Consider the following 14,339-nt stretch of genomic DNA (forward strand, 5'->3'; position numbering starts at 1 on the left):
AAAAATTCCTAAGGAAAGTAGTTATGACAATGTACCCATACTATTCCTCAAAAGAAGGAAGACAAAGAAATGGCATAAATATATAATATCAAATATCTAATATTGTCTTATTTTCCCCCCTATTCCACCAAGCTGACTCTCCAGCCAACTCAGAGCGCATACTGCACAGACTTACTTGGGGTCATTTTGTATGTATCACTAGGAAAAAATTCTGGACAGGCTCCCCTGTACATACATTTATAGACCCAGATTCCACGGTGAAGAAAAAGTCCATGCTATAGGGTATCTAAGCAATAGCCCTTTGGGAGCTCTTGTTGTGTGTTTTCTGAGATTGTACTTCCTTCCTGCCAATACTTTTACTGACAATGGTGTGTGTGTGTGTGTGTGTGTGTGTGTGTGTGTGTGTGTGTGTGTGTGTGTGTATGTGTGTGTACAATATCTGACCATCTGAGAAATAGTTTGAAAAATTCTTGTATCAGACCAGTGGCTATTTCCAGTCCTGTATTTGATCTCTACTTTGTTTTACGCAGGAACAAAATCAGATGACTGCTTGTCCTGCCCTTCCCTTCCCTCTTAGTAGTATGTTTTCTTGGCTTTACTGTCATCTTGAGCCTTGTTTTGGAGGGCAGAAGAATGCTTAGGTCATGTGCAGCTTTTATAGCCTCATTTAGTGGAAATGGATCCTCTGGGCCCAGTGTATGCCCATTGCCTAAATTTAAAGTTCCTTTTCTTGCAGGTGGCTTAATTTATATTTGTTGATGGTACAATGAATGCAAATAACCACACAGGTGACCTTTAGGAGGCTAGGAGAGCCAAACCACTTATGGGAGTGCCTTGAATTCAGAAAGACATCATGATATATCTTTAGCATTCCTGCAAATATCCTTTTTCTTGATAAAGGAACAGGTTTAATTCCCCCATGGGTGTTTGGGAAGCAGAGGGACAAGTAATCCGTGGTAAATTATCAGGATTTCAGCAGCATAACCTAGAGGAGTGATGAGGTAAAAGGAAACGTGAGCAGATGACAGGCCATTAGGATGGACTGGAGTTGAACTCAATGACAATAGGGTGGCAAATAAGTCATAACTTCATAGCAGGTGATGTGGGAAGAAATGAGACCTTTTCTCATGATCATAGAGCTATTTACAGAGAGGCTTGTCCAAGGCTCTGTCTAAAGGATGTGTTGGCTACAGCTAATCACAAAGTCAGGTAAATGCGGGTTCGGTGTTTTATGGTTAATAAGGTTTGAGCTCAGAGCTTGTGCCTGGTAGGCAGGTACTCTACCATTTAAGCCATGACTCTACCCTTTTTTGTCTGTTTCTTTTGATTTTGGTTCGTTGTTTGTTCCTGACAGGGTCTATATATAGCATAGGCTAGCTTGGAATTAATAATGATCCTCCAACCTCAGCCTCCTGAATTACTGGAGTGCATCACCATACTCTGTATGTTTCTAACATTCTCATTGGGTGGTTAGACAGTTTCCTTCTTCAAGAAAAACATGTCTGTAGACATGCTAATAATTTTTTAAGGTACTTGGTTCAAAAACAAAGTAGAAATAATTCAATCCTCATAATTTAACACAACGTGATCCAGAAAGCTAATTCCAGAGTCTACATATTGGAAATTCATGAGAGTTCATTCAGATATTAATGCTTTTAAAAAGTTAACTTGGGAAATAAGAAGGAAATAAGCTCTCTGCACTGCCAGGATAGAGAAAATAAAGATAATTGAAACTCCTGGCTCACATGTAGTGCTTTAGTGCTTTTAGAACTTGTGTGGCCCATAGCCTATCCATCTCTACTGTCTTTCACAGTGGAGGTCCAGCCTCAACCTGCCACTAAGTCCTGCTCACGATGTGAGCATCAATATTGACTGTCAGCAAGAGCTCTAGCCCAGCACCCTGGAATCCAGGTGTCCTCCTAGCCATTGTCATTGTTGACACCCCAGTTCTTGAGGACGGACCTTCCCACTTGTTCTTTGGTACCTGATTGTTTTAGGGACCACCTTTACTCCGGTGTTAAGGACTTGGTGCTTTTGACTTTTCTTTCTTTTATTTTTCTTTCTTCCTTCTTTTTTTTTCAGGAACAAGGAATATACTTTATTTAGGATGGTGGGCTCCATACCTATCTGAGGGGAGTAGGCTTTGAAACAGGATATCTTCTGGGATCAAAGAAGATGATGCTTAATCACTCAGATGTTGTCCATCCTTATTCCCTCAGGCCTCACTTAGGGGAAAACAGACAAAGAACAATATCCAGCCCTTAAAATATAGCTCCAGGAAGAAATGAGCAAATATAATAACGAATATTCATGAGAAGGGGAACAAGAAACTCACTCTTAACCTTTCAGATAAAAAGGAAGGCCTGAGAAAAGTCTACATCATAAGAAGTTTGAAAGTAATGGTATAATAGCCTGATACTCATACTTTAAAAAATAAAAATAAAAATTATCCTTTTTTTCTTTTCTTTCTGTCTTTCTTTCTCCCTTCCTTCCTTCCTTTTTCTTTCTTTTCTTTCATTCCTTCTTTCCTTTCCTTCACTCTTCCTTTCCTTCTATCCTTCTTTCTTTCTCTTTCTTTCCTTCCTTCCTTCCTTCCTTCCTTCCTTCCTTCCTTCCTTCCTTCCTTCCTTCCTTTCCTTTCCTTTCCTTTCTTTCCTTTCTCTCTCTCTTTCTTTTTTCTTTCTTTCTTTCTTTTTCTTTCTTTCTCTCTATTTTCCTCCTCCTCCTCCTCCTCTTCTTCCTCCTCCTCCTCCTTCTCCTCCTCCTCCTCTTTCTTCTTCTTCTTCTTCTTCTTCTTCTTCTTCTTCTTCTTCTTCTTCTTCCTTTCTTTCCTCCTTTTTTCTTCCTTCCTTCCTTCCTTCCTTCCTTCCTTCTTTCTTTCTTTCTTTCTTTCTTTCTTTCTTTCTTTCTTTCTTTCTTTCTTTCTTTCTTTCTTTCTTTCTTTCTTCCTTCCTTCCTTCCTTCCTTCCTTCCTTCCCTCCCTCCCTCCCTCCTTCTTTGTTTCTTTCTTTGTTTCTTTGTTTCTTTGTTTCTTTCTTTGTTTGTTTGTTTGTTTGTTTCTTTCTTTCTTTCTTTCTTTCTTTCTTTCTTTCTTTCTTTCTTTCTTTCTTTCTTTCTTTCTTTCTTTCTTTCTTTCTTTCTTTCTTTCTTTCTTTCTTTCTTTCTTTCCCCAGCAGATTACAGACTAAAACTTGATTTCTGATATACACCAAGATTGTTTCACTATTAAAGTGTTTTGGACTTTAGTTGTCCTTGATACCTGCCACGCTGGGGTTTTGATCATGGTGATTCACGTAGTTAAGCTACATTCAGCTGTATTCTGTAAAAAATAGATATCTCATTGATTTTAAAAGGTGAAAACAATCCTACATTTTTAGAAGTTAAAGTAACTTCTTGTTAGAAAATTAGGGAAAGCTTAAAATTTGTTAGAATTACTTTCTGGCTTATTAGGATCATTTGTGCATGCTTATAAAAAGGTTTGCATTATGTTCTAGTATGTATGTGAAATAGGGGAATTTAAATTGTTTAAAAGTGGCAGATTACTCACTGTGAGCAAGCATTCTCGAATCTTTGTGTTATTAGGAAGGTAGACAATGCGGGCTGCATGGAGTGGCAGATCTTGGGAGTTGTCACCAAGTGCTACATGAAGGCAAAAACCTTTATTAACCAACATCTATAGGCTGTGAATTTTGAGGATCTTGTTACTGTTAAAAAGTCATTGGTTATTGAGCTATTGTGATCTTCTGCTAAGAATATCCTAGGCATACTCTCATTTACTGCAAGTGAGGGAAACCATGCAGCTATGTTTCTTTGGGTCTGGCTTGTTTTGCTTAGTATAACTTAATAACATAATAATTTCTTTACAAATGGGACAATGCCATTCTTTCTGATGGAAGCATAGAGTTCCATTATGTGTATATATACCACATTTTCTTGATCCATTCACCTACTGAGGGGCATCTGATTGGCTATGATAACTAATGCTGCAATGAACATAGATAGTTGTGCTGGTATGGCCTTGTTTGTGGTCTTTTGGGCATATGGCTATATAAAATGCTTATGAAATGATGGAAAAGAAGAGGTTTTATTGTATATGTGTGTGTGTGTTTACTGTTTGCAGTTATTTCTTTCCTCTTCCTCCCTACCCCCTTTGGTGTATTCCCTGTTATCACTGTTTTTGATTTTTGCACCCTTTTTCTTGTATATGTTTATTTGACTTAGGGAAGGGAAAGGGAAGCACAGAAATGGTGGGACAAAGGGTGAACCAATGCAACAATGATGCTTACTAGACACTACATTGGAAATGAACTTTATAACGTGGGGAGGATGGGAGAAAATGGAGGGGCTAACACTGTTAAAAAGGACGCATTACCTGACTTATATAACTTAACCCGTCAGTATATCACCTTTTCAATATTTTTGTAAGTAATTGGTTTATCCCACCCCAAAATAAAGCAAAGTCAACAGATTTGGTGATTCTTGCTCCTTAAACTGGATTATAAAATGAATTCACTATTAAGATATTCTGATAATATCTGGTAAGGTAGCAAGAACACCTGACTAGGAATTAGAAAATACTGGCCCACATCTTCGCTTCTTGTGAGAAAGCACACTCTATCTGCCTGATCTGCAATTTTCTCACATTTTCTCATCATAATCACTGCTTTGCCTGCATCACAGAATTATGATGATCAAAGAGATAATACCTGTGAATTTTAAAAATTGTAAATCACTATATACATAAGGTATTATTAGCATATTTAACAGATGCAAATGATGGACTCCAAAGAAATATTAATTCCACCTGAATGCATTTATCATGAAAAAGACAGGACCTCATTTTATGTGGACATTAGACATATTTGTGCTTCTCTTTTGCTCATCTTCTTTGTGTAGCTAAAAAGCATGCTTTAAAACATTTGGGCAAGTATCTCTCTCCCCTACCATCTCAAGCCCTTCTCCAAAAGTAGTTAAACTCCAAAACAAGATATAATCCCCACATTAAAAAGAGTAACCTGTGCTTTCTATAATTTTACTCCAATAGTAATTGTGAATCATATTACTATGTCAAAAGAGAGTAAACATATTTTTATTAGTGTGTACATATGAGCTATAGGCATGGTTAGCTCTCATCATGTGTAACTTTGGGTTTTAAAAGCTTTAGAAATTATTATAAATGCAAAATGCGTTGCAGAACACAGCAGAATGACTCCACATATGTACCTGTCACATTGTTGTCCCAGGTAATACATTATATGTATATGCATTCTTCATTATCCATACATTTGCTTGATGTGGTGTGGTGATACATACCTATAGTCTGATCCTCTGAGGAGAAAGAGGTAAGTGGTTCCCTAGAATCTAGGAATTCAAGACCAGCCTGGGCAACATAGTGATCTTCATCTCAAAAAAATCAAAAGAAATATCCACAATTGCGATCACACACACACACACACACACACACACACACACACACACACACACACACACACACACACACACACACACACACACACACACACAGATGACATTGGCCCAATAAGTGAGACTGAAAAAGGAAAGCTGAGGACACAAATTGAATAAGTGACAAAAGATGAAAGGAAACCTTTTGAAGGAAGACCTGAGAGCAAGAAGGCAGTTTCCAGCATGTCCTATGGCTGTGAAAGGAGTGGGAATATGACATGTTGTGAGAGAGAAAATTAAATTCTGAGGCCCAATGTTATGAGGTAGGGTCCAAAGCAATATGTGTTCTTTCCTTTTATGTATTGAACAGTAATATCAGACTATCTTTAGGTTCAGCACTAGAAGTTTCAAAGAGGAAGAAGAGAGAAGAGTGTGAACTCCTACTGGAGTCTAGCAGAAGTCTTTCATACTGCACAATCTATTCCAAGAATAACACCATGGTTGGATTGGTAGCAAAGCAGTCTCCCCATCTTGGGAAGAGAAAATCCTAACTCTATTGCAATAGATGATAAGTAAGGTCTATTTTTCATAATTGAAATTTCTTGTTTGCCAATCAAGGGGGACATATTGCTTTATAGACTCTCTGAGAGACATGGGTCTTAAAATGGATTCTATTCTTCCCATATTCTGTTACCATCAAATAATTTGACTCTAATTCTTATTTGAATTATTATTTACCAGTTGATACATAATTTCAAGATTCCTCTCCTTCTAATCATACTCTCTAGAGAGTGAGAAGAAAAGACTAATTTATGTCTTTGATGCACTTGACATGATCTTTGTGTTTTGACCTTGTTTTCATTTCCAGAAGCCATGCCTGGAATCCTGGAGTTAGTCAATAATATAATCCAATCATCAATAACATACAAACTTCTTGTTTATTAATACATTATTTAAAATGTATATGATAAAAAGATATCGACCATCACCAAGTGGGTAGATAGCAAGAACAATTATAGGGTGACTCCAAATCACCATAAGAGCCACACACCCCAATGTAAGTCAACAGTCTGTTTAAAGGTCACAATGTACTCTTTTTATTTTCCTTGTCTTCTTCCTTTGGAAAAAAGAAATTAACTCCAGCAATAAGACTTGAGGAAAGGAAGAAAGAAAGGAAGAAAGAAAGAAAGGAAGAAAGAAAGAAAGAAAGAAAGAAAAGAGAGAGAGAGAGAGGGAGGGAGGAAGGGAGGGAGGAAGGAAGGAAGGAAGGGAGGGAGGGAGGGAGGGAGGGAGGGGAGGAAAGAGAGAGACATTTATTGCATTACCACTGTGGCTCTGGCTCACTAAGATCTAGTAATATAGGAATATAGGGGGGAAATTTTTGCCTACAAGCAGGCAGGCTGACTAGATTCTGAGAATCTCCAAAGTTCATCAAAGCATATTTGAACTACCTCACCTTAAAACCAGGCATTGTTAGTAATTGTGAGCTCTAAGTTGTCTCAGAAAGCCTGGAGTTTATGTAACCTTTCTCTTTACTTCTCTTAGGATAAACACTTTTTCTAAAGGCTATGGAGACTGGTCAATCACTCTGTGATTGGAAATTAACATGCCTGTCAGTTTGTACAGCAAAGCAGAGAGCTTTTGGCTGTCTGAACAGCAACAACAACAAAAGATGGTTATAAACCAGGTATAATGATGGACACCTGTAATCCCAGTATTCAGGAGGAAGAGGCAGGAGAATCTCAAGTAGTTCTAGTTCATTATGGATTAGATGGTGAGGAGCGAGACAAAGAAACAGAGAGACAGAGACAGAGACAGATAGAGAGAGGGGCAGACAGGCAGAGAAAGAGACAGAGAGATAATAAGCAACAAGGAGAATGTTGTTTCCACAAAAATAGAAGGAAGAAAGTATTGTTTTTAATTTCTGTATGGAAATCATTCTTCCTAGCAGATTATAAGCTTTGCCTTCTCATTGTCCTACCTCTGCCCCCTCGAAATGTAAAACATGGAGAGAAGAGACAAAAATGTAATGCTATGCAAACCCAAACCATTTCCTAGGAATGAATAGAATAACTAGTGGCATTCAGATGGCAGAGCTCACTGAAGGGGAGCAATCCTCTTAAATGCTGGCTTTGAGCAGATGTGGGAAGTAGCTACAGCTTATGGTTGATAAAGATGAGATGTGAAGTGTGAACTTTGGAGAATTAATACAAAGATTTGAGAGCCTGGACATTCTTTGCAATTATTATGAAAAGTCCTTATTCAAGAAGACAATTTCAATCCATCCTGACAGGACAATTGGGTGCACAGAAAAAGAAAAGATGAAAGAGAAAGAATATAAAGGTATTTCTATAAAGCTAACCATGGATAAAGTGTTCAAATTTATGTAATAATTAGGGAGAAAAGGGCAGAAGTTAATATCCTTACTTTAAGTGAGGTGTAATTTCTTGTATTATTTTTTTGCTAAACCTAAAATTCCCCCATCCATGATACAAAATCAGCCATTCTGAAATAATCTTTTTGTAGCCATCACAAAAATCTGGCTTTGGTATGAATAAGAGTCCCCAGTAAGAGACAGAGAGTACCAGAAAAGTTAAGCCAGCTACCTGTAAGAAATATTCAAGGTAGTGTTTCATAGCTCCTGGAGAATTTACTATCTCCAGAATATGACTCTTAGGAAACTTGATTTTCACAAGATGGTATCTGCTTCTGACATTTTAGTCATGTTACATCAAGTCACGAGATGTATAAAACTAAGATAGAACTCAAGAGCATGAACCAAACTAGTGTTTAAATCTTGTTCTTGTGCATGCTTTACTCTCTGCCCAGTGGGAAGTCCTTTTCCTGTCCATCTGCAAAACAGGCATAATAACTTGTTTTAATGAGTTTGATCTTAGAGTTAATTGCAAAATGTAATATAATGCTATGTAATATGTTTTCTAGTTAACTAGTATGTTAATTACCACTTAACAATACTAATTAACCAATAGTATATTCAAATAATAGAAAATTCTCCAAAATAAGCTTGCTTTTGTGGAAATGTTTCTTAGAGTTGCTTTTCTTACACCAATTCATCCTGTAAGCAGCTAGCAATGAGGAGAAATGTATGTTTGCATATATGTTTGCTTTCTGTTTTGACTATATTTTTTAGAGTTGCACTTCTTATACTAATCTATGCAATTCTTATCGCACTTTAGCATTCAGTGTTGTATGCAAAATACCCCCTTGTTGATGTAGAGAAGTAAAACCATTTATGGAGGAACTTGGGAAGCAGCAAGACCTAGAGCCTATGAGCTGGAATATGCTACTAAGTGATTTATTCACATCACAAAGAATCCTTGGCTTTGGGGAAAAATGAGAAACCAAGCAACTTTATTTTATAAAGCAGTTTAAGTTTTCAGGAAAAGTGAGCAAAAATTAGTGTTCTCCTTTTTACCCTGTTCCGACACACCAGTGATTTTCCTCAAAAGCAGCATTTCCCACCAATGAGTAGCATCTTTTGGCATTCATGAGTCTAAATAGACACATCCTTAACATCCATGACTTTATATGACGGTTCACTCTTGTGTTAAATAAATCATAGGTTTTAACCAACAGCTAAAGACATGATATCTACTATTATTGTATTAGGGAGAAGAGATTCATTTCTCTAAAGATCATTTGTGTGGTGACCACCTATCCCTTTTCTCCTCTGGGCCCTGGAACCATTGATCTTTCTAGTTTTATTTTGTTTCCAGAATGCAATATACTCTGAGAATGAGTAGCCTTTCCTGATTGTCTTCCTTCAATTAGTAATCTGCATTTGCGTTTCCCCAATATTAAACCATGTGGGTTAATAACTCTTTTTTTTTGTAACACTGAATGATTGTACATTATATGGATGTTGCATAATTTATCCATTTGTGTACTAAAAGGTCTTTTATTTGCTTCCAGTTTGGGGGAATAACAGAATAAAATAGATACACACATATCTGTGTGCAGGTTATCAGTGTGGATATAAAATTTTAATTAATAAATAAATACCAAGAACCATGACTGCTGAATTTTATGGTATGAGAATATTTGACTTTACAAGAAACTCTCAGATTATCTTCCAAGGTGGCTCTAGCTGGCTGCATTCCCACCAGCAATGAATGAAAATTCCTGTTGTTCAAAGTCCTTTCTAGCATCTGGCAATGTCAGTGTTTAGGACTTTGGACACTCTAATAAGCATACATTGGTATCTCAACCTTGTGCAATCTCCTAATGGTAGAGGGCCACAAAATAATTTTTTTCTGTACCTACTTCCCATCATAGCGGCTGTCTTTTGGTGAGATGTCATTTCAAGTCTCCCCATTTTTGAGTTGGGCTGCTCATTTTTCTTCTTCATTAAATTATATTAAGTAAAGTAAGCCAGGCCCAAAGAAACATAGGTCCCATGGTTTCCCTTATTTGCAATAAGTAGTATATGTCTGGGACAAGCAGAAAATGTCAAAAGCTTTGTACATATGAACAGATAAGATGATGTTAAGTGAAATGAACCCCAAGATAGGGACACAAGTGGTTTTTTTTCTTGCTTGTTATTGTTCCTAACGTATTTATAATGTACCATGTGATTTTTGTTGTTGTTTCTTTGTATGTTCCTCCCCCATGGTATAGCCCCTGTTTTCACTGTATTTGATGTCTGTGCCCTGCATCTGGTATATACACTTCTCTAGCTTGGGGAGGGGAAGGGAAAAAAACAAAATGCTTAAATAGGGATACAGGTTGATCCATTGTAACAATGAGATGTACAAGACGCTATGTTGAAAAACAAACTTTACAATTTAGGGGGGAGGAGGAAAGGGGGAGGGGGAGAGGGGAGTGTAGTTGTGGAGGTGGGAGGGAAGAGAGGGTAGGGGAACAACAAAGGAGGTAACAATGCTCCATAGGAAATGGACTCATTACCTTGCTCATGTAACTATAACCCCTCTGTACAGTATTTTTACAATAAAAAACATATTAAAAAAGAATTCCCTGTATGTTTTTGTGCAGCAATTCTTTCTTGGAGATGTATTTTGAAAATATTTTCTCACAAGCTTTTTCTCTTGTTCATTTGGGAATTATTATTTTTTCCACAGAGTTTTTAAATGTTAATGAAGTGCAGCTTAACCATTATTTCTTTCATTGACTCTGTCTTGGTGTTATATCTAAGAGTCATTACCATACCAAATGTCATCTGAGTTTTCTTCCATGTTATCTTCTATAAGTTTATGATTACATCCTTTTCCTTAGGAATATGATATATAATTTATTAGCATAAATAATTTGAACAAAGCATTTTTGTGATAAGTATATGCATACAACATACTTTGATCAAATCCAACCTATTTTTTTATGCCTGGACCTCTTTTTTAGATCTATGATATGCTTTGCATTTACTTTTTGGAAGATATAAGCTCCATGTCTGGAGTTCTTTAATATTCATATCTGGTTGTTCTAACACTATTTCTGAAAAGAATATTTCTGACCCTTTCTTTTGCCTTACTCCTTTGTCTAAGTTCATTTGATGACATTTGTATGGGTCTATTTCTGGGGTATATTTAATTTCTTGCTCTACTTGTCTATTTTTACCATATTGTCTTGATGATTGTGGCAAATCTCAAAGTTGGGTAGTGACTCTCTTTGTCTTCTTTCTATAAAGAGTTGGCTATTCTATATCCTTCGCCTCATGGTGTAACTTCAGAGTTCATTCGCTATTATCTAAAACAAAACAATTTGCTGTGATCTTGATTACTCAGTGGGATAGCATAAAATCTACTAGTCAGCTTAGGAAGACCTGACATCTTGACAATACTGAGTCCTCCAATCTTCTTTTTAATTTTTCTTCATTTTGTAGTTTGCTTCAGACAAGTCTTATATGCATTTTGTTAAATTGCCATGTCAAGGTTTCAAATTTTTCAATAGATTTCAGTGGTAATGAGCTTTTTATTTCAAGTTGCATTTGTTCAATGATAGTATGTAAGAAAATAATAAGCCTGCATCTAATAATAATATAAATTATTCCATATTTTTGTCTTTTCTTTCAGGTTTTCTACATTAGTGTTTATATCATCTGATAAGAAACAAACCCCTGCTAATAAGTATATTGCTTAGGTCCCTTCTCGGTCCTACTGTATATTTTAGGACAATTTGAGGTTGAAAAGCAACAATGAGAGTTCATATCCTTGCCTAATTCCTAATCTTATCGGGAAAACATCAAGTTACACACCATTAATTATAATAGTAGATGCTTTTTTAATAACTTGAGGAGGTTCCCTCTCTATTCTTAACCTCCTAAGTGAGGTTTGCTGTTTTGTAAGTCATAAATGATAATGGCTTTAGCCAAGTCCTTTTTGTCTAATCACATGATTTTTATCTTATTAAACTTTAAAATATTAATGTGATGGGTTACATTAGTTAACTTTTTTAAGGTACTGGGAATTGAACTCAGGGCTTTGAACTTGCAATGTAGGTACTCTGTTATTTGAGCCATAACAACCTTTTGTTTAGCAATTTTTCAAATCGTGTCTTATATTTACTTCTGGAGAAGCCTGGAATGTGAGCCTCTTATTTACAGTTCTTACATAGCTGGGATGCCAAGTTCTTACATATGCCTAGCTTTTTATTGGTTGAGATAAAGTCTTAAAGTTTTTCCCAGACTGACCTGCTCATTCCTGTTTTCCATTTACTGTTCTTTATTTCTATTTTTGTCTCTACTGTTTTTCCTTTTATGTTTTGTTTGTTTGGTTTGTTTTTTTGGGAGGGGGGATCTTGGAAATTAAACCCAGGACCTCATGCATGCTAGGCAAATGTTCTGTTACTGAGCTGTACCTCCAACCAACCTTTGGTGGTTTGAATTAGACAGTTTATATAACAACACATTTTCCTCTCATTTTCCCATATATCTGTTGCACTGCTTTTCTAAAAATCTTTTGTAGTTGTTCCCCCAGAGTTGGCACTAATCTACTGTCAGTCCACACTACGTTACAGGGAGCCAGATACATGTTATTCATAAACTGACATACTGAAATTGCTGTATGCAACTACTTAAAGACAATTAAAGCAAATCATTTTTTAAAGGAATAGAAAACAATGTTTGTGAAGCAAGTGTACTGAGAGCAAATTTCCTCAGTTTCTGCTTGAGAAAGTATTTTTCTCCCTTCACTTGTGAAGGATAATTTTACAGGGTACAGAATCCTAAGTGCATGAATTTTCCTCTCAATACTTTACATATTTCACTGCTCTCTTGTGTTGCGAACATGGGTTTTTGGTCGTTAAATAATAATAATAATAATAATAATAATAATAATAATAATAATAATAATAATAATAAAATTTCCCCTCTGGCTTAAACTCTTTCTTTTATCTTTGATTATCTAAAATTTGAATGTGATATGCTCAGATATAATAATTATCCTACTTGGATTTCTTTGAGCTTCTTGAGTCTGTGATTAGATTAATTTGACATTATTTTGGACATTAATTTGTAAAAAAATGTCTAGTCTCTATTGCTCTCAACATGCCTCCCTCCTCTTCCCTTTCCTTTCTCTTCTGTTTTTATTCCTGTTCTGTTCTCTTTTTCTTCTCTTTTCCTCTCCTCTTCCTCTCATCTTCTCTTCTTTCTCCTCCCACTTCTCCCTTTGTTTTTCTTTCCTATTATGTGTATGGTTTTCATTTGTAGTTATCTCATAATTCTTGGAAATTATGTTTTTTTCTTTCTAGTCATTTTCTTTTTTTGTATATATTTTTATTGTAAAAATTCTGTACAGAGGGGTTACAGTTACATGAGCAAGGTATGAGTACATTTCCTATCAAGCAGTTACCTCCTCCTTTGTTTTTCCCCTACCATTCCTTCCCTCCCCACCTCCCTAACTCCTCCCTCCCCCCACCCTGAAGCTGTACAGTTTGTTTTCAACATAGTGTCTTGTACATCTCATTGTTACAATGAGCCGGCCTTTATCCTTATTTCAGCATTTTGTTATTTCCTTTACCCTCCCCAAATTAGAAAAAAAGTATATACAAGATGCATGGCACCGGAATCAAATACAGTGAAAACAGGGGTTATACCATAGGGGAAGAACATACAAAAGAAACAAAAAAAAATCATGTATTACATTATAATTACATCAAAAACAATAGCAAGAAAGAAAAAAACCTCTTGTGTCCCTATCTTATGGTTCATTTCACTTAGCATCATCTTATATGGCTGTATGTACATAGTGTTAGTAGTTTCTGTTACTGTGCTTAAGCTAAGAGGTTCTTTCTTCAGCTATAACCAGTCTACTACCTAAGCCATCAAAGACCAATGTCCTCTTCGGTTGCCCTGCTTTTCATCTCTAGCATTACTTTTGTATTGTTCCTCAAAATTTCAGTATCTCTTCCTGCATTAAAAGTATTTTTTTTATAAGTAGTTGTGCAAAGGGGATTCAATGCCAGAAGTCAGGTTTTAAGCACCATGCATCCTGGTCAATGCCACTCTTTCCATTATTCTCCCCACACTTCCCCCATCCAGTCCCTATCCTCCAGTTACATAGTGCAACTTTAAGTACAATGAGTATAATGACTGTATTTATTCACCCCTACTCCCTCTGTTCTTGTGCCCTCTCCTCACTTTTCCCTTCCCTGACCTAACATGTCTGTCTGCCTTATTTATCTGATGTTGCATTAACTTTTTTTTTCTTTGACTCCCTTGGCATAAAGTTTATTTCTCTAAAAAGTTCCAAGCCAGTGGTTCCTGCCTATAACTCTAACTACTTAGGAGGCCAAGACCTGAGGATCATGGTTCAAAATCAGCCCTGGGAAGCAAAGTCCATGACACCCATTTCCAATTAACCAACAAAAAAACAGAAGTTCAGCTGTGGCTCAACTGTTAGAATTCTATCCTTGAGCAAAAGACCTCAAGGACAGTAGTCCTGGCCCTGAGTTCTAGATCCAGG

Source organism: Dipodomys merriami, unplaced genomic scaffold (genome assembly GCF_024711535.1).
Source record: "Dipodomys merriami isolate MVZ:Mamm:240054 unplaced genomic scaffold, mDipMer1.0.p SCAF_31, whole genome shotgun sequence".
Taxonomy (NCBI): Eukaryota; Metazoa; Chordata; class Mammalia; order Rodentia; family Heteromyidae; genus Dipodomys; species Dipodomys merriami.